The sequence below is a fragment of the Perca flavescens genome, unplaced genomic scaffold, assembly GCF_004354835.1.
Source record: "Perca flavescens isolate YP-PL-M2 unplaced genomic scaffold, PFLA_1.0 EPR50_1.1_unplaced_scaf_64, whole genome shotgun sequence".
NCBI lineage: Eukaryota > Metazoa > Chordata > Actinopteri > Perciformes > Percidae > Perca > Perca flavescens.
The window spans coordinates 5114-25519 of NW_021166718.1; the positions used below are offsets into that span (position 1 = coordinate 5114).

Below are 20406 nucleotides of genomic sequence, written 5' to 3' on the forward strand. Positions count from 1 at the left end.
TTTAAGAGCAAAACTTTAATGTTAAAGTTCTTATTTTGCAGTGATAGTTGTGAATCTTGTGTGATTTCCAACCCTGCAGACTATAAAACAGGCCTGAGAGTCAGAGGTGAATATTGTGAGGTTCTCTTGACTGCTGCTGCTCACTTAATTAATGGCCCATCAGAGGGAGGGGCCGCCCCGCTCTCTGCCATACACACTGCAGAGAGCAGGTGACCTGCAGGTGACCTGCTCTCACAGGCAGCTGCCCTTCCCCCCCACCTGCAGCGTGCAGTTGAATCTCAGAGCTGAACGAGAAGATACAGCAGAAGCTACCTTTTAAAAGATTGGAGCGACTCAACTAAAGAAAAGACTACTTTTAAACTGTTTCTGTGCAGGTAAGATTTTATGAACTCTTATTTTTAGCTTCCACACGTCAGTTAATGTGGTTTGTGCAAAATTATTTCGGCACATTTAGACTTTTTATTGCAGAATGGAGTTGCCAGTTGTAGTAAATTGTAACTACTAACTTAATCGTCAGGCAGTGACTTTTTGTATAACTATGTGAACATATATTAGTTTTGAGTTTTATTAGTTTTTTTTAACAACATTGCAGTGAGCCCGTGCACGTTGTGTCGAGCACCGCCGAGCCCGATTTAAAGCCTTTTTTTTTTTTTTTAATACGTGGGTCGTTATAACTGACGTTGTCTACTACAATTCAGAGTTGTTTGAACTACAGAAATCTGTTTAGAATGATCTTAATGAATAATGCAACAAGAGTGAAGCATGTAAACTGCGTTGTTTGTTTGAATGGATCGCAAATGGATCCGAATGAAGAAATAAAAAAAAAAAAAAAAAAACTCATTTCTCTGTGAGGGCTTCTCCCTCAGGCTTGGAGAAGTAACAAACGTGAGCATTGAAGGCTGACTATCGTCTTTTCTGCAGCCTGCTTCATGTGTCTGTTCATTGTCCAATTCCCCATTTTATTTGCTGCCATAGGCGAGCAGCGCGTTGGACTTAGGCCGGTTACACACTGTCTGCGTGGCGTGAGCGTGTCAGCTGCGTGGCGTGTCCGTTTATATTTCAGCTCCCATGTTAACAGGTTAGAGCTTACACACTGCCTGCTCAGATGCGGCTCGAGCCATGCATGCTAGAAATAGAACCGACGCCTATTTTTCACGTGAGACGCCAGCGTGTTGGAAGCGTTTCCAGGCCAAATAGAATAGGAAAGATGTTTGTATGTAATTTAGACACTAATGCATATTAATAAATGACATGTTGATGTTTGAAAGCCTCTAGGTTTTGATTTAAATATATATATATATATATATATATATAATATATATAAATATATATATAAAAATTCGATTTTCTAATATTGAACCTGTTAATACAGAACAAAATATTCTGTAGTTTATTTTGCCGTCAATAATCACATCAGTATATATTTGTGTTTAACATGGTATTTCATCCTATCAATGGGAAACATCCATGTGTCCAGACAAGGCCAGCAGCAGCAGCAGCAGCAGCAGCAGCAGCAGCAGCGCCCGCGTCACACACATTTCTGGTGAAAAGGCGTGAAAACGCCACACAGGCGCCACGCTCACGCCCGGACACATGGGTGTTTTCCATAAACATAAATATATTCTGATCTGATTACAGCAAAGACAACGTCTGCAGTATTGACGGCAAAAAGGCTACAGAATTCTTCGTTCTGTATTAACAGATGCAATATTAAAAAATATTTTTTTTAAATTACATTTATATATTTGCATTTATATCAAAACCTAGAGGCTTTCAATCATCATGTCATTTATTAATATGTATTTGTGTTTAAATTACATAAAACATATTTTCCTATTCTATGTTACCTGGAAATGCTTCCAACACGCTTGCGTGAAAAATAGGCGTTGGTTCTATTTCTAGCATGCGGCTTGAGCCGCGAGCTCAAGCCGCACCCGAGATGTGCGTCTCACGCAGGCAGTGTGTAAGCTCTAACTTGTTAACGTGGGAGCCGAAATATAAATGGACACGCCACGCAGCTGACAATCTCACGCAACACATCCAGTGTGTAACCAGCCTTAATGCACTCGACAAAGCCGACACATATGTTGTCACTGCCCACAACTTGTTTAAAACAGTTCCATACCTCTGACTTTCCTCCAAACTTGCTCAAAGTTAATTTTCCTGTCTTTCTTTGGACTAAATATAGGTAAAATTTCTGATTATGGCATAGCTTTCTCCCCACCCAGTTAGGCTAATAAAGTAATGATTAAAAACACACAAATGCTTGATCAAGGGCCCGGACGGCCTTAGGATAGTTATGGAAAATAACGGCCCACAATGTTTTTACGTGCTAAAACATGCTATAGTCGTTAATATCTTAATGAGATTTTGGGGATGTCACTGATATGGGGGGGGGGAGTGTAATGCAACTATTGTGGCAGCAAAGTTTAGTCTCAATTGTAAAATACTTGAGTTCAAATGTAGTTATAAGACACTACAGCAGAGAGGTACACTTTAGAAACTACACTGCAGTTAATGCTTAACAGTCTGTTTTTATTTTGAATCCAAAGTAGCTGTAGCTGTGCTCTCATGGCTTGTTTGTAAAGTTTTCAATCTTCTTTTTGGTTTTAGGTCCAGAAGTTGATGGCTGTGAGAAAAACACAGGTATGTGCATTTATAAAATCTTTATTCTATCCTGATGTAGACTTTTCAATAGAACAGTTGGTAATAGTTTAATTCAATGTTAAAAGACTCTGGAATCGTAGATTAGGGTTAGGCTGCTCATTCTGTATTCACAGACGTATGAATGAAGGCAGTTAATATTTTAATTTGTGGGTATTTGTGATATTATAAATGTGGTACATAAAGTAAAAAGTATAGAAATAAAAGATTAATATGCACAAATATGCACTGAGAATGGTTTTCTTATCTAATTGTAGCACATTGAATTGCAATATACTTAAGTTTCTTAGCCCTATTATTATTTACGCTAGTATTACTATTTTCTGGAAAACCCTCAGCACCCATCACCACTTATATACAACATCATAAATGACTGTAATGTCCAAGTAACCCTAACACTGGATCACAAAACTGCAAGGTGAAAGGATCAATGTCATGTCTTCTCTGGAGATTTTCAGATACATTATGGTGGGGATTTGTGAAAATGTCAGCTCAAGTTTTAAACAATAGAGGTCATAAGTCAATTTCATGGTAATATTTGAGGGGATAGTTTTATGGCACTTATTCGTACAGCCAAATGAATTCAATTATAGAGCAGTTTCACTGTGCTAGATGAATTAATACTAAATAAAAATAGCAGGCTTATTATATTTTTATGTAGCTTATTTACAGTTCTGAAAACCCATTGTTTAAGTGTTGATGGTGTTTAGTGAGGTTTGTCTTCTGACTGTGGTTGAAGGAAGTTAGTCGTACACTCGTAGCTAATGTTTTGGCATGATATTTTCTTACGTCTTCTGACTGTGTCTAGGGCTGGGGACGGTTACCGCATTATCAGCGGTTGCGTGGCGCCTACCGCGGGTCTGAGCTCGTCACCGTCATCACCGCAAAAAACAAACATTGGCCTGCACGTTAGGGGTGGGAATCCCCAGAGGCCTCACGATACGATATCCTCACGATACTTGTGTCACGATACGATATTATTAAACATACTGCAATATTCTGTGATATATTGCAATTTATGACCTTTTTTCCAACTTCAGATTTTTCCCAATTTTAAATTATGTCCCCAAAAGGAAACTTTGTCAACGTTTTATCTAAAAAGATAAATTTCTCTGTTTGTTCATCTCACTTCAATTTTATTGCTGCAAAATGAGAAAGTCAAGCTGACAAACCGACCAACACATTTATCATAAAAGATCGATACTTGGCGTCTCTGTATTGATACAGTATTGCCATGGAAAATATTGCGATACTATACTGTATCGATTTTTTTTTTCCCGACCCCTACTGCACATTGTGTCTAATGACATGGATTGTATCTGATAACATTGTGTGTTACATGGATTCAAGGTTTTCTAAACAAAAGTTATCATCAAAAGATGGAGCAAATCCGACCTTTCACGAGTTGCGGAGCACAATGTTCCATACCATGTATTATGGTATGAAAGGTAAAGCCATTTCTCCATTCTAAGCTGAGGTAGACACGTTGAATTTCAGCCTGCATGCACGTTTCGTAGCCTAAAACAGAGCGGCTTATATCGGTAGAGAGAGCAAACTGCCGAGTGACCGAGTCGCCCTCTGGGCTCTCTGTCTGCTCAGCTGCTAGGCGGGCTGCACTCGGGCTGCAACATGTAAGTTAAAAGCCAATGTTTTTTTTGGGGGTAACTCCATTCACTTTACCGGCAGTATTGACAACAGATAAAGCCACCGTGTCTTGTGAAGCACTAGCTTGTTGTTTTATTGTTCACTTTTAACTCACTTTATATCATCTTTCCTCTCTTTTCCTCACAGCGGTACTCTACTCTCTGTTACCGCTTGCTCTCCTTGTGCGACCACACAGGCACTGACTTAAGGCACCCTGCCATTCTCGCTCTAACTTGCGCTACTCTTGTAATGGGGTATACCGCGCTAACGCTGGAATTTCTTGCTTTTCAACCGCGGTGAAAAAAAATACATACCGCCCCAGCCCTAACTGTGACAAGCTTTTTTTTTCAACACGAGTAAAAATCCTGATTTTAAACAAAAACAGTATGCTTGACATCTGCCTTTTCCAAACAAATACTTGGAAAAGGCAGAAATTTTTTTTTTTCTCAAGTGTTAAATATGATTTCAGTGGTACAGTCCATTTTCAAGATAATGGTAGCATGGCTCTGTAAAGTTGGACTTGAAAGTGAATGTGATGTCTTTCTCATGATTATGCTTTTTACTTACAGTTGGACTGTGTCTTTGAGGAGTCAGGAAGTGATTCCTCTGGGTCTGAATTATGCAGCCACACCGGATTGGACCCAGATTACAAGCTACCTCTGAATGCATCATCATCCAGTGATGATGAAGATTTGAAAAGCCCAGGCAAAGCTAAGAAATTGTCCCGTAAAGAAGAGTTCAAAGGTACAGACACAAGTTCAAGTGAAGATGGAGATCCGCAAGTAGGCAAAATCACCATTGGGAAAAAAAAAAGAACACAAAAACGTGTGCGAAAATACAAAATAAAGAACAAAAGAGGACCAAAAAGATAAAGTGACTGTAACCGGGACTGTAAAAACTTGTACAAAAAGAGAAGACAACAAACGTGCACCATCAAAATTTCAGCTTGTTGTCAGTGCAGTAAACCGGCTTACCGAGTTTAGTCCATGCAAAAATGAGTATGGGAAACTTTCAACAGCTGTTAAAATTGGATTCTGTCTTAAAGGAGCTGCAGAGGTACAGATTGGCCAGGCTCTTATGCATGATGATGATCAGGCAGAGAAGAAGGCAAAAAGTTCTTGGAACCTTTGAACGAAACTGGAGAAACAATGTTTCTGTCAGTGCTCACCAAACTATCCAAGAAAAGAGATGGAATAAAAAAGAGGACATCCCCCTCACCAAAAATGTGATTGTGCTGAGGGATCATCTCAGGATGGTAGAAGACAAAGCAAGAGGGGAATTGAGGCAACAGCTGAGTTTAACAGCATACAAGACACTAAATGAGACCGTACTAGCACAGGTCATCGTCTTCAACAAGCGACGTGAAGGGGAAGCATCACGCTTGACACTTGAAGCCTACAAGAAAGGAAGCACAAATCCCATAAACGAGGCCATTTATGTAACCCTGTCACCACTGGAGAAAGAGCTGAGCAAGCGTTTAACTCTCATAGAAGTACGCGGAAAAAGAGGGAGAAAGGTACCTGTTTTCTTGACCGACAAAATGAGGGAGTCCATAGACTTGTTGATTAAAAGGAGAGATGAAGCTGGTGTTCTTGCTGAAAATCCCTATCTCTTTGCAAGACCCGGTGTGATGGCCTTTTATAGGGTGTGACTGTCTGCAAAAATATGCAGAGAAAAGCGGAGCAGAAAACCCTGATCTCCTGAGGTCAACTAAATTAAGAAAACAGGTTGCCACACTCTGCCAACTGCTGGATCTGAGTGAACAAGAGCTAGAACAAGTTGCAAGGTTCATGGGGCATGACCTCAGAGTCCACCGTGACTTTTACAGACAGACAGACAAAACATTTCAAATTGCCAAGATAAGCAAGCTTCTATTTGCAATGGAACAAGGCGCCTCCACCTTCAAGGGAAAGAACCTTGATACAATTGATCCTTCTGTCTGTGGTATGTATGCACGGTTACAGATATCATAATTAATAGAAACATTTTCAGGAAAACCACAGACTCATAGCTATACCTTATGTGCAGGTTACGTTCACTGCTACCATTAGTGTGTAACTTTCTGACTAATTGTCCGTTAGAACTAAATTTTTCAGTGATGTTTATATATGCAGTCAGTGTTTAAAAAGACCAAACAAAATTAGCAAAGTGTCACTGTGTTATATATTACTAAATGGATTTTTTTTTTTTTTTTTGTGAAAATGTTTGGAAAGCTTTGGTTTGTAACTTCTCTGGTTGTGGGATTGCATGGTATAGTGAAAAAAGTGTAAGGTTATCAGTTCAGACACATGAGTAGATCTAGAGTAGTATTTGTACAAACTCTTTTAATTAACATAAGTCGTTGTACTAAGATTGTTGAATACTGAGCACTAATATCTGACCATGGTTATCTTTCATAGGTAAATGTCCCACGTCGACTTCTGAGAGTGTCCCACAGAGAGAAAGGAAACAAGTTAACGAGGTGGATGAAGGTATGTTTTTAAAAGTAAAAAAGCGCAGTGCATTTTAAACCGGTTTATATTAGAGCTGCAATAATTGTTTATTTGTACTATTATTTCAATTAAACTAATTAATCTTTAATTTCTAACCAACAATGGATTTGTTAGTTCTACCTATCTTAGTTCTACATTCTCAAATGTGAGAATTACTCTTTTATATAATTTTAAAATGAATATCTTTGTGTTATAATTCAAGTCTTTGACTATTTTCTGACAATAAGGGACAGATGAATCAATATTGAAAATAATTGTTGGTTGCAGCCGTAGTCTACACTCAGTATCCACCTTTATTACTTGCACCTGTACAATCTACAGCAGTCCAACACAACAGCCCTGCCCTAATTTATTTTTGACAGTCAAAAATATGTCAATTCACATGCTTATTATTGAAATTATAATCAAAGGTGGTGTTGTAGTGGACTCCATTATATCAAAAAGGTGTTTCTATTTTTTGTCCTCCATATTTACATACATGAGGTGGTCAGAATGTTAGGAATACCTCTAAATGTAACTCAGTTCAGTACATTATCTCTAACTATGACCGCAGTGCTACACAGGATTGAATTAACACCTCCATGACAGTGTCAACAAAAACCGAATATTACAGGCATCATAATAGACTTTACAGGAAAGAACGGTTGAATTTGATTATATGTGTGTGTGTGTGTATAAACATTGACCTGAAAAGTGACACCAGTACATACCCACTGGTGTAAACTCACATGTCAATAATTTCTATCGCCTTGCAGATACAGCTAAATGCTTTTACTGGGTCTTTCTTTCATACACTGCATAGGATAAGGTGTCACTTTTGCTTGCTCTTGTTTTTCAGATGGAGGTTTTGACCTCTTCTCCCCAAAAGGAGACTGGAGCCCCTCAGTGAGGATGGGAGTTCAGGTGTAGATGGTGAGTTAAATGGTGTTAATTATGAAATTTACAAAAACTCCTGCGTTTTGACAAATTATAGTATAATAGTAAAATAATGTAATATAGTGCACATTGCAGTTTTGACCTCTTGAAACCCTAGCAGCCAGAATATGTCTTTTTTTCACTTTGGTTTTTATTGATTTTTGGTAGTTAGGTTTTACTGTCAGCATTTAAATACACATGAACCCTGAATATCCATTATACCTGAGATTTCACTAACTAACGGGTGCCAATGTTTGTCTGTTACTGTTGTAGATCAGAGTCCAGGAAAAAGCCTGGTGCTGAGGCCCTCACAGAAGAAGAAAAGATGTAAAATGTCCAAGACAGTGGAAGCAATGGGTAAGTGCTTTAAAATGCTTTTACTGGGTCCTTCTTTCATACACTGCATAGGATAAGGTGTCACTTTTAGCTTGCTCTTGTTTTTCAGATGGAGGTTCTGACCTCTTCTCAAAAAAGGAGACTGGAGCCCCTCAGTGAGGATGGGAGTTCAGGTGTAGATGGTGAGTTAAATGGTGTTAATTATGAAATTTACAAAAACTCCTGCCTTTTGACAAATTATAGTATGATAGTAATGAATCCTGAATATCCATTATACCTGAGATTTCACTAACTAACGGGTGCCAATGTTTGTCTGTTACTGTTGTAGATCAGAGTCCAGGAAAAAGCCTGGTGCTGAGGCCCTCACAGAAGAAGAAAAGATGTAAAAAGTCCAAGACAGTGGAAGCAATGGGTAAGTGCTTTAAAATGCTTTTACTGGGTCCTTCTTTCATACACTGCATAGGATAAGGTGTCACTTTTAGCTTGCTCTTGTTTTTCAGATGGAGATTCTGACCTCTTCTCCCCAAAAGGAGACTGGAGCCCCTCAGTGAGGATGGGAGTACAGGTGTAGATGGTGAGTTAAATGGTGTTAATTATGAAATTTACAAAAACTCCTGCGTTTTGACAAATTATAGTATGATAGTAATGAACCCTGAATATCCATTATACCTGAGATTTCACTAACTAACGGGTGCCAATGTTTGTCTGTTACTGTTGTAGATCAGAGTCCAGGAAAAAGCCTGGTGCTGAGGCCCTCACAGAAGAAGAAAAGATGTAAAAAGTCCAAAACAGTGGAAGCAATGGGTAAGTGCTTTAAAACTGGACAAAAAAAGGTGTATATACAGTCCAGACAACAAGTATTTGGACAGTTGGACTTTTTGTGTTCTTCGACACAAATAAAGTGCTAAGTCTCAGTTTTTATTTAAATAGGTTTGCATCAATATAAAGAACTGTGTGCGAGGCGTAGCCCTTGTAACACATAATGACCAAAGGTTCGAGGTCCAAAAGTAATTGGACCGATGAACATCAAGTCTAACAAATTCATCATATTTAATATTTGTAGTCAATGACTGTCTGAAGTCTTCAACCCATAGACATCAGCAGACTACAGGTTATGGTCATGAAGTCGTATCTTGATCATTGACAATGAAACGTGTACGCTTTCATCCTGGGGAGCATTCTGAACTTGCTGTAGTCATAAAGGGGGTTTTCATAACCATATGAATGATTTTCCAGTCAATAAAAAGATGTTTGCCCGGTGTACCAGCTTGTAACCCTACTCTAAATAAACCTGAAATAAGCATTTTATTGTACTATCCATTTTTCTATTTAAAATTGAACAAAATTGTATATATGTCCAAATACTTACAGTCTAGACTTAACTTCAAAGCTCCGATTAGATGCTTTCTGTGACAGTTTGCAAGCTGTGCATGAGCAGAGTCAATGAATCTACACTGAGATGTACAGTATGTATTTAAGGTTACACAATCTACATTGTCTTTTCTGTCATTTTTAGTGCCACCCATAGTAAAGGTGAAGAGACCATGGAGTGAAGCAGAGAGGAGTGCGGTAAACAAACACATGGCAAAGTTTATTGCTGCGCGCGTTCCAGGTAAAGAACACTGCATGTGATGCATAAAAGAGGAGGAAGCCTGATCATGGAAGGATGTAAAGAACTTTGTGTACAACACAAATGTCACATTAAACGGAGGAGTGCTACAAGTCAGCTTCACTTTTGACAATCTTTATTGTGCAATGTAATGTTATGTTCTAGTTGATGTCTGCTGCAGTTCTTTTGATGCTTTGTGCAGTAGTGTTCAAGTGGTGTTTCAAAACCTAGAAATAAGGGTTGGGCATCGTTTGGATATTAATGATTCTGATTCCAATTCGATTCTTTCTTCTGATTCCGGTTCTCATCGATTCTCGATTCCAATTCTTTGAGGGGTGGAGTTGAAACGGGTCACATGCTTATTTCACAAATGCAGAGGCAGAGGAAAGTTGTTTTTTTTAACAGGGCTTTTTCAATGTAAAATAAAGCCACACTAGAGCACTAATTACTGTGCTCCATGGCTGCAACAACAAGCGCCTGGCCGCCACGGAAACCAGAACTTGCATGTGTTAAATTTGGAACCCATGATCAGATTTGAAACCAAATCCTCCAAACAATTCCAATAAACGATGGAATCGTAATTTTTGAAACGATTCCAAGTAGGAATCTGTTCTCGATGCCCAACCCTAGAAATAAGGCACATTTGCAAGTAACATTTATTTTAATAATCTCTTAATTGCACTAATATTTTCTTAATAGTTTTTATAAAATGTCAGAACATTTTGAAAAAAAACTAAAACAAAGCGTAATGTCTTCAGGTTTATTTTTTTCAAATGAAAGTTGTGACAAGTTTATCACAAGGGAAAAATAAAGCAGCACATTCTCAAATTTGATGTTACTGTAACTGAAATAAATGTTCTGATAACTAAAAGTTAACACTTAAGTTTTTTATTGCTTTAATTTAGTTCACAAATACATCTGTGCTTTTGTGCAGTAGTCTAATCAATGGTCATCATTAATTGTATATTGTGTGTGTATATATAGTGTATATTCTGCTTCTGTATATGAACCTCAAACTGCAACTCTTCAGAGACTCTCCAATTAATATATTATTACATTATATGTCAGTTATAAAACATAAAATGGTAGCAAAGAATAACTGCAAGCAAAAGAAAAAAGGTAGTTAAAATAGTCTAGCCAGAACTGAACCCAATAGCGCCCCCTAGAAATGGTCCTCACTTCAATGGTACAATGACTGTTCTTATACTTGGTTTTAAAAATAATCTGAGGTGGAAAACTGGGTCAGGGAGACATCTAGTGTTTAAATATAGCATTAGTTTGTCTGTAAGTGTAGCAGAAAGGGTGGTCCTCACTTCAATAGCAAATATACCCGGTCCTCACTCTTAAGCCCATACAAGAAGTGTGTGTGTGTGTGTAATTTTTAAATTTGTATGGCCTATTGTTATTGGCTGTTGAATGTTTTAAATGTAATAGAGAGCCAAGTCACGCCCTTCTACTTCCGGTCCATGGAACCTATCTTGAAAAAAAAAATATGAACGAGGGTCAATGGAGAGAATTATTATTTTTGGTCCAGTTTGAATTGAGCCATGGATTACAAATATGATGTTCGTCAATTTAAAACATTATTTTTCAACCGAAAAGTCTGTTTATTGTTAAACTGTTGAAGTGTAAGACTGTGAAAATACGTAATTAGAAAGACTACAAACTTCATGGATGACATTTCTCTGAAGCTATGTCTTTGCGTATCGTACCGGGGATGTAACGTTACTCTAATGAGCAGAGGATCTTGCTTGTTCTTTTAGATTGAAATGGGAGATGTAGTCCACTGGGAGATGTAGTCCACTGAACGGTTTCACACTAAACTAAGTGGTACTACGACAAACCTACGGGTAACTGAGACTTTCTTTGGTTGAAAAATTCGTTTAAATTGACGAACATCATGTGTGTAATCCATGGCTCAATTCAAACGGGATCAAAAAATAATTTGCCTCTGCCCGTTCACTACCGTTCATATTTTTTCTTAAGGTCCCATGAGGTCCACCGGAAGGGGCGGGACTTCGGCTCTCTATGACGCAAGGTGTTTTCAGTGACGTGTGTGTTTATCTGTGTGTCGTGTGTGTGTGTGTGTGTGCGCGTGTGTGCGTGCGTAAACACAAGGTAATAAACTTATCTCAGCTGTGTTCAGTTCTGTTTATTTTATGTTGAATCCCACAGGAGGAGTTCCAGAGGAAGATGAACACTAAAGCTGTCTGATAGAAGTTCACCAGACAACAGGATGTCCTTCTTTAATCCCCTCATCAGGTAAGAAGACCTCAGCTGCTCAGTAATGCTGCTCATATTTCTGGTTATTAATGACATCAGCTGCTCAGTAATGCTGCTCATATTTCTGGTTATTAATGACATCAGCTGCTGCAGTAATGCTGCTCATATTTCTGGTTATTAAAGACATCAGCTGCTCAGTAATGCTGCTCATATTTCTGGTTATTAATGACATCAGCTGCTCAGTAATGCTGCTCATATTTCTGGTTATTAATGACATCAGCTGCTCAGTAATGCTGCTCATATTTCTGGTTATTAAAGACATCAGCTGCTCAGTAAAGACATCAGCTGCTCAGTAATGCTGCTCATATTTCTGGTTATTAAAGACATCAGCTGCTCAGTAATGCTGCTCATATTTCTGGTTATTAATGACATCAGCTGCTCAGTAATGCTGCTCATATTTCTGGTTATTAAAGACATCAGCTGCTCAGTAATGCTGCTCATATTTCTGGTTATTAATGACGTCAGCTGCTCAGTAATGCTGCTCATATTTCTGGTTATTAATGACATCAGCTGCTCAGTAATGCTGCTCATATTTCTGGTTATTAATGACGTCAGCTGCTCAGTAATGCTGCTCATATTTCTGGTTATTAAAGACATCAGCTGCTCAGTAATGCTGCTCATATTTCTGGTTATTAAAGACATCAGCTGCTCAGTAATGCTGCTCATATTTCTGGTTATTAAAGACATCAGCTGCTCAGTAATGCTGCTCATATTTCTGGTTATTAAAGACATCAGCTGCTCAGTAATGCTGCTCATATTTCTGGTTATTAAAGACATCAGCTGCTCAGTAATGCTGCTCATATTTCTGGTTATTAATGACATCAGCTGCTCAGTAATGCTGCTCATATTTCTGGTTATTAAAGACATCAGCTGCTCAGTAATGCTGCTCATATTTCTGGTTATTAATGACGTCAGCTGCTCAGTAATGCTGCTCATATTTCTGGTTATTAATGACGTCAGCTGCTCAGTAATGCTGCTCATATTTCTGGTTATTAATGACGTCAGCTGCTCAGTAATGCTGCTCATATTTCTGGTTATTAAAGACGTCAGCTGCTCAGTAATGCTGCTCATATTTCTGGTTATTAAAGACATCAGCTGCTCAGTAATGCTGCTCATATTTCTGGTTATTAAAGACATCAGCTGCTCAGTAATGCTGCTCATATTTCTGGTTATTAATGACGTCAGCTGCTCAGTAATGCTGCTCATATTTCTGGTTATTAAAGACATCAGCTGCTCAGTAATGCTGCTCATATTTCTGGTTATTAAAGACATCAGCTGCTCAGTAATGCTGCTCATATTTCTGGTTATTAAAGACACCAGTTAATACTTGTCTTTGTTAGTACGGTAACATCTTAATGTAGCTGTTCCCAGTGTTTAGTTTGAGTTAACGTTATTTTAGACAGAATCAAGCTGTCAGCTATAAAAACAGTTTTATATATACACACATAAAAACTCTCCTGCTTGTCTCCCTCTCCTCCTCATCTCCTCATCTCTCCCTCTCCTCCTCCTAACCCTAGCCCTAACCCACCATTGTGATGTCACTATCGTGATGCCACGCCCCCCACCCTGTCAGACACACCCTAATCTCCTAGTCTCCGGCGCTGGGACGGAAGTTGACTGATGTCATTAATAACCAGACATATGTGCGCCGGTCTTAAACTAGGAAAGACACTTGCGTTGGGTTTTGCACTGTGCTGCGATTGGTGCAAGATAGGACCCCTTAAGTGGAAGCTACTTTTTTTTTTTTTTTTTAAAACCAAAATAGGTGACCCACGTGAATCGTGTAGATTCGATGACAAAATGTTTAAGGGGTGAGGGGGCGGTGCAAGTATTCGCCCTGGTGCCCGATTTCTGGCATATGACTATTTTAGAAAAATAAATTAAAAAGTCAGATTTGTTTTGCTTCACTGGATTTATAGTAACCATACTGTCTATGGATTTGACCAATCATCGAACTTCCACCAAAAAGAACGTTAATCTCGCAATAAAAAAAAATGTACACCGTTAAAATGGGTTTTGCGTTAACACCGTTTAACTGATGGCACTAATTGAAATGTTTCGCCGATGGCGTAGAAAGCCCGGCCGATTTTGACCGGCTCACCCAGAGACTGAAGACAGGATACATTCAGAAACCATATCTCACTCAAAACAGCATGGATTTTTCTTTTTCATAACATGGGCACTTTAATGAAAAGGTTTTGTGTCAAACCAAACGTGAAACCATATCTGAACATGTCTCATCTTGTTTGTTTCAGGTAGATCTACAAAAGTAAGTTTTTATTTTCTTTAATTGTCTTTTGTTTTCTGAGTTGGCCGCCATTCTATCTCTCTCTCTCTCTCTCTCTCTCTCTCTCTCTCTCTCTCTCAGCTGCTGTGTGTTACATTAACACATACAGTATTTTGGATGTTACATCTCTACATTGCACACACGTTTTCTACTTCAGACTGACAACATTTGCTCATTCCAGCAGAAGTTGTAGTTCTCTCTCCTCTAAAAACATGATCTCTCTCTTATTTTATTCTGTGTTGTGTTTTTGGCCGCCGTGCCTTCCTATCTTTGATTATCTCTCTCATGGCCACCGTGTCATCATTACTATCATCTATCTGTTCATCAGCTTGGATCACTGTTGGTGCTCTAATGTTTTATTTCAGGTAGATCTACTAAAAGTAAGTGCCATTTTTATTATCTAAGTATTTGTGTTCTTGGCCACCGTGCTGCAACCATCGCGGCCGCCGTGCCACATGTATCACTCTCTTTCATGGCTGCTTGTTTTTTGTTTTAAATGAAAATTTTATAATCAACTATAAAAAAAAATACCACAATTTATCATAACTACTGTGTGCTCACCTTGTTTGCATTAATCGAGGTTTACAGCAAATAATTGCTAACATTAGCTAAGGTGCTAAAGCTTGACTGATGGTCATTTTTGATTTTGTTTAGATTTTCCAAATTGTAATTATATAAGTGATTATTGGTCTGATTGTCGAGCTAAAGTTATGCTTTTTGTTGGTTGTTGGCATCTGTCCCTTTACACATTCATAGCAATAAAAATGGGGTTAGGGTTAAGGGATGAAGTCGGATGTCTGTAGGGGCACGTTAGCTAGGGCTGGGACGGTTACCCCAGTACTGGCGTCACGTGACGCTTTTATAGCAGTTCTGCGCTCGTCACAGTCATCACCGCAAAAAAAAAAAAACATTGGCCTGCACATGTGTGCATGTGTCTAATGACATGGATTGTGTCTGATGACATTGTGTCTTACATGGATTCAAGGTTTTCTAAACAAAACGTATCAAAAGATGGAGCAAATCTGATCTTTCACGAGTTGGGGAGCTCAATGTTCCATGACCCATAACATTCCATTTGTGTTGACTATTGGGCTTATTAGAGTACCTGTGTAAAGTCTTGTATCAGATAAATGTATTGGCCTTTCCTACGGTGTATTACGGTAGAAAGGCATTTCTCCGTTCTCAGCTGAGGTAGATACATTATCTTTACAGCTGCAGTGTTTACCATTGCACATTAGCCTAGCAGCTAGCGGCGTGTCCTTCTGTTTATAGCTTTATCCCGATAAAATGGCACAGTTGAATTTCATCCTGCATGCACGTTTTGTAGCCTAAAACAGAGCGGCTTTTATTGTTGGAGAGAGCAACAAGTTAGCAAACTGCCGAGTCACCCTCTCTGGTGTCTTTCTGCTCAGCTGTTAGACGGGCTGCAACATATGTTGTAAGGTATAAGTCAATGTTTACCGGCAGTATTGACAATAGATAAAGCCACAGTGTCTTGAGAAGCTCTAGCTTGTTGTTTTTACTGTTCACTTAACTCACTTTACATCATATTTCCCATCTTTTTCCTCTTTTCCTCACAGCGGCATTCATGCTTTGTGCGACCACTTTTTATTTCTTAAAAAGTGTCCATCCATCCATCTTCGTCCGCTTATCCGGTGTCGGGTCGCGGGGGAGCAGCTCCAGCAGGGGACCCCAAACTTCCCTTTCCCGAGCAACATTAACCAGCTCAGACTGGGGATCGAGGCGTTCCCAGGCCAGGTTGGAGATATAATCCCTCCACCTAGTCCTGGGTCTTCCCGAGGCCTCCTCCCAGCTGGGCGTGCCTGGAACACCTCCCTAGGGGGCGCCCAGGGGCATCCTTACCAGATGCCCGAACCACCTCAACTTGCTCCTTTCGGCGTAAAGGAGCAGCGGCTCTCTCGAGCTCCTCACGGATGACTGAGCTTCTCACCCTATCTCTAAGGGAGACGCCAGCCACCCTCCTGAGGAAACCCATTTTGGCCGCTTGTACCCTGGATCTCGTTCTTTCGGTCATGACCCAGCCTTCATGACCATAGGTGAGGGTAGGAACGAAAACTGACCGGTAGATCGAGAGCTTTGCCTTCTGGCTCAGCTCTCTTTTCGTCTGGCAACGGTGCGATAGATTGAATGCAATACCGCACCCCTGCTGCGCCCGATTCTCCGACCAATCTCCCGCTCGATTGTCCCCTCACTCATAAACAAAACCCCAAGGTACTTGAACTCCTTCACTTGGGGTAAGGACTCATTCCCTACCCGGAGAAGGCATTCCATCGGTTTCCTGCTGAGAACCATGGCCTCCGATTTAGAGGTGCTGATCCTCATCCCAACCGCTTCACACTCGGTTGCGAACCGATCCAGTGAGTGCTGAAGGTCGCAGGCCGATGATGCCATCAGGACCACATCATCTGCAAAGAGCAGCGATGAGATCCCGAGCCCACCGAACTGCAACCCCTCCCCACCTCGACTACGCCTCGATATCCTGTCCATAAATATTACAAACAGGATTGGTGACAAAGCGCAGCCCTGGCGGAGGCCAACCCTCACCTGAAACGAGTCCGACTTCTGCCGAGAACCCGGACACAGCTCTCACTTTGGTCGTACAGAGATTGGATGGCCCTGAGTAGAGACCCCCTCACCCCATACTCCCGCAGCACCTCCCACAGTATCTCCCGGGGGACCCGGTCATACGCCTTCTCCAAATCCACAAAACACATGTAGACCGGTTGGGCATACTCCCAGGCTCCCTCCAGGATCCTTGCGAGAGTGAAGAGCTGGTCCGTTGTTCCATGACCAGGACGGAATCCGCATTGTTCCTCCTCAATCCGAGGTTCGACTATCGGCCGAACCCTCCTTTCCAGCACCTTGGAGTAGACTTTACCAGGGAGGATGAGAAGTGTGATACCCCTGTAATTGGCACACATCCTGTGGTCCCCCTTTTTAAAAAGGGGAACCACCACCCCAGTCTGCCACTCCTTTGGCACCGTCCCAGACTTCCCCGCAATGTTGAAGAGGCGTGTCAACCAGGACAGCCCCTCCACACCCAGAGCCTTGAGCATTTCTGGACGGATCTCATCAATCCCCGGGCTTTGCCACTGTGGAGTTGTTTGACTACATCAGTGACTTCCGCCTGGGAAATCGACGACAATCCCCTGTTATCCTCCAGCTCTGCCTCTAACATAGAGGGCGTATTAGTCGGATTCATTAGTTCCTCAAAGTGCTCCTTCCATCGCCCTATTACCTCCTCAGTTGAGGTCAACAGTGTCCCATCCTTACTGTACACAGCTTGGATGGTTCCCCCCCCCCTCCTGAGGTGGCGAACAGTTTTCCAGAAGCACTTTGGTGCAGACCAAAAGTCCTTCTCCATGTCTTCTCCAAACTTCTCCCACACCCGCTGCTTTGCCTCTTTCACGGCAGAGGCTGCAGCCCTTCGGGCCCTTCGGTACCCTGCAACTGCCTCCGGAGTCCTCCGGGATAACATATCCCGGAAAGACTCCTTCTTCAGTCGGACGGCTTCCCTGACCACCGGTGTGTGTGTGTGTGTATTTCTACAGATGTAACTTGAGCTCTGGATTAACACCACCGCTCACTTCATCAGTTGGAATATAATGTGTATTTCACTTAAGACTATGTGATGTACTTGAGCTCTGGGCATGCGGATCTAACATTAAAGGGACTCACACTGAGGAACTGGGTTTAGCTTTGTGTTGGTCTATAACAGGGTGTGTGTGTGTGTGTGTGTGTGTGTGTGTGTGTGTGTGTATTCTACAGATTTAACTTGAGCTTTGTATTAACACCACCGCTCACTTCATTAGTTGGGATGTAATGTCTATTTCACTTAAGACTATATGATCTACTTGAGCGGTGGACAGGCCTGCTGACCTAACATTAAAGGGACCTACACCTAGAAACCGGGTTTAATACTGCGTGTGAGCCGTCCATTCCGCGTTGTTTCTTTTCCTAAACTCAACCTCTGCCGTCCCTTTATTGTTTTCCATTTCCTGTACATAATATACTGACAATACTAGGATATATTTAGAGACAAAAATGTTTTCCTCACTGTCTTTATTTTGACAGATTTTAACATATTTTGACATGAGGACCACGTCTAACGACATTAGACACATTGAATGGGAAATTGCTCTGGAGAGGGCATCCAGACCCCTCCCGCCGATGTTATCCCATCTTGACGAGATGGATGACTCTGCTGTAGAAGATGGGATTAGGATGGAGATCCGGGACCCTTCCTCAGTCCCACCTTCCAGCGAGGCCATGTCCCCATCAGACTCACAGGGCCTCTCCTTAGGTAGAGGAGGTTTGGAGGACTCTCTCTTCAGTTTGGCTTCAGACTTACAGGGCCGCTTTCTTATTGGACAACTTGGCCCAGTCCTAGTCCTGTCTGGGTATTCATCTGCACCGTCCTCCTCTGTGTCATCATCCTCCTCCATTTCCTGGTCCTCACTTCCTCTCTGCCCGATTCGTCAATTACTTCCACTTCTTGCTCCTCGTCCTCACCCATGTCTTGGTCCTCCATGTCGTCGTCACTGTCGTGGTTGTCCTTCTCATCCTTCTCTTGTTGTTCTTCTTCCTCCTCCTCCTATGTCCCCTATGTCCTGGTCTTCCTCGTCCTACTCACTGTCCCGGTTCTCCACCTCCTCCGTGTCCTCTGTGGCTCTTGTGTCCTAGGTGCTTCGATTTGTCTTCTTGACAGCGTAAGCTGAGATCGCCGTGACGGATAGGTTTTGGCTGTTAAAGACCTTGGCCGGGCCTTCCGCTGTGCGAAGCAATGGCAAAACGAATAGATAGATGTTGAATACGAACAGATTAAAGAGATGCTTTTTCAGTGCATATAGAAACCTACAGCTAGAAGTCTGCATGGAAATATCAGCTGTAATTGACCAAACCGCATTGCACAATTAAGATTTAATGAACCACGATAAAACTTCTTGGCCGTGTGCTCATCGTGACACATGAAGGCTGCCACTCGTTTGTATGCTTTTGATCCCAGTTGACTCGCACATTATTGCATATGAGGAAAAACTACTCAGAAGTTTTCTCAGAGCAACTCAATCACCATAAAACAAACTTTGCACTTAGCATTGTCGTACTTAGCCGTATGATGCGATCGCCGTTCTTCAATTTGTCTGCCGCTTTGACCTCTTTCCGCGTCATGTTGAGGACGACGCCTTTTCTGTGCCCAGTCACCGCTACGATGTAACCACTCAAGAGCCCGAAGAACAACATAGAGGAGGAGGTAGAGGACCAGGACATGGAGGAGGAAGTAGAGGCCATCGGCGGGTGGGTTTTGGACGCCCTCAGCAAAGCCAGTTCTCTCGCAATGTAGCGGTCATTTGCCTTTTGCATGTTCTGACAATATGGAACACACAAACCTGCCAGTGAGGTCGTGGCCCTGTCCTCCGTCAATCTGCCTGCCACTCTTTCCACCATTGTGACACCGTCGAACAAACCTGCCAGCGAGGTCGTGGCTCCATCCGCCGCTGACAGACCATTTACGTCCTCCGACAGACCCTTCGCCCCAACCGACAGACCCTTCGCCCCAACCGACAGACCCTCCGCGTCCTCTGACAGACAACTCAGGAGCCCGAAGAACAAGGAAGAAGAGTCAGGGAAGGCTTGGAGGAGTGTCTCTTCTGTTCTGCTTCAGACCTAGGCCGCTTTCTAGCGAGAGGAGGTTTGGAGGATTCTCTCTTCCGTTCAGCTCGTCGAACAAACCCGCTGTCCCTCGGCTGCAAGAACTGTGAGTTACTCTTTGATACTTTCAAGATCACTGTGTATTTTTACTACTTGAGCTCTGGGCAGGTACTAACATCGAAGGGCCCCACACCCAGAAACCGGGTTTAGGTATGTGTTGGACCATAAAAGTGTGTTTGTATATTTTACGTAAGTAATTTGAGCTCTGTATTAAGACCACTGCTCGCTGCGTTATTTTGAATATGCTGTGCATTTTACTTAAAACTATTTTATATGCTTTTAGCTCGGGGCAAGCATGCAGACCTTACATTACAGGGACTCGCACCTAGAACCCGGGTTTAACACATCTGAACATTCAAGCAGGATCGGCTACATGAACTGCAATACATTTGAGCTCGTATTTGTTTTTTATGTTTCCAGGTGCAGAAGGCCTTCCGGTGCTGAGA

The 20406-nt window shown here is 41.5% G+C and overlaps 5 long non-coding RNA genes across 5 annotated transcripts; all 5 read left to right on the forward strand.

Moving 5' to 3' along the window:
* Positions 1 to 226: 226 nt before the first annotated feature.
* LOC114552065 (uncharacterized) lies at positions 227 to 5135 on the forward strand. The gene is made up of 3 exons (XR_003692105.1): positions 227 to 374; positions 2614 to 2646; positions 4878 to 5135. It is a non-coding gene; the product is annotated as an uncharacterized LOC114552065 (long non-coding RNA).
* Positions 5136 to 5960: 825 nt separating this feature from the next.
* On the forward strand, positions 5961 to 8182 carry LOC114552064 (uncharacterized). Its single transcript, XR_003692104.1, has 5 exons — positions 5961 to 6252; positions 6708 to 6779; positions 7639 to 7712; positions 7989 to 8072; positions 8161 to 8182. It is a non-coding gene; the product is annotated as an uncharacterized LOC114552064 (long non-coding RNA).
* Positions 8183 to 8184: 2 nt separating this feature from the next.
* LOC114552066 (uncharacterized) lies at positions 8185 to 8581 on the forward strand. The gene is made up of 3 exons (XR_003692106.1): positions 8185 to 8233; positions 8380 to 8463; positions 8552 to 8581. It is a non-coding gene; the product is annotated as an uncharacterized LOC114552066 (long non-coding RNA).
* LOC114552063 (uncharacterized) lies at positions 8574 to 9650 on the forward strand. Its single transcript, XR_003692103.1, has 3 exons — positions 8574 to 8625; positions 8772 to 8855; positions 9568 to 9650. It is a non-coding gene; the product is annotated as an uncharacterized LOC114552063 (long non-coding RNA).
* A 2236-nt stretch (positions 9651 to 11886) lies between these two features.
* Positions 11887 to 19996, forward strand: LOC114552067 (uncharacterized). Its single transcript, XR_003692107.1, has 3 exons — positions 11887 to 11922; positions 14199 to 14212; positions 19796 to 19996. It is a non-coding gene; the product is annotated as an uncharacterized LOC114552067 (long non-coding RNA).
* Positions 19997 to 20406: the final 410 nt, after the last annotated feature.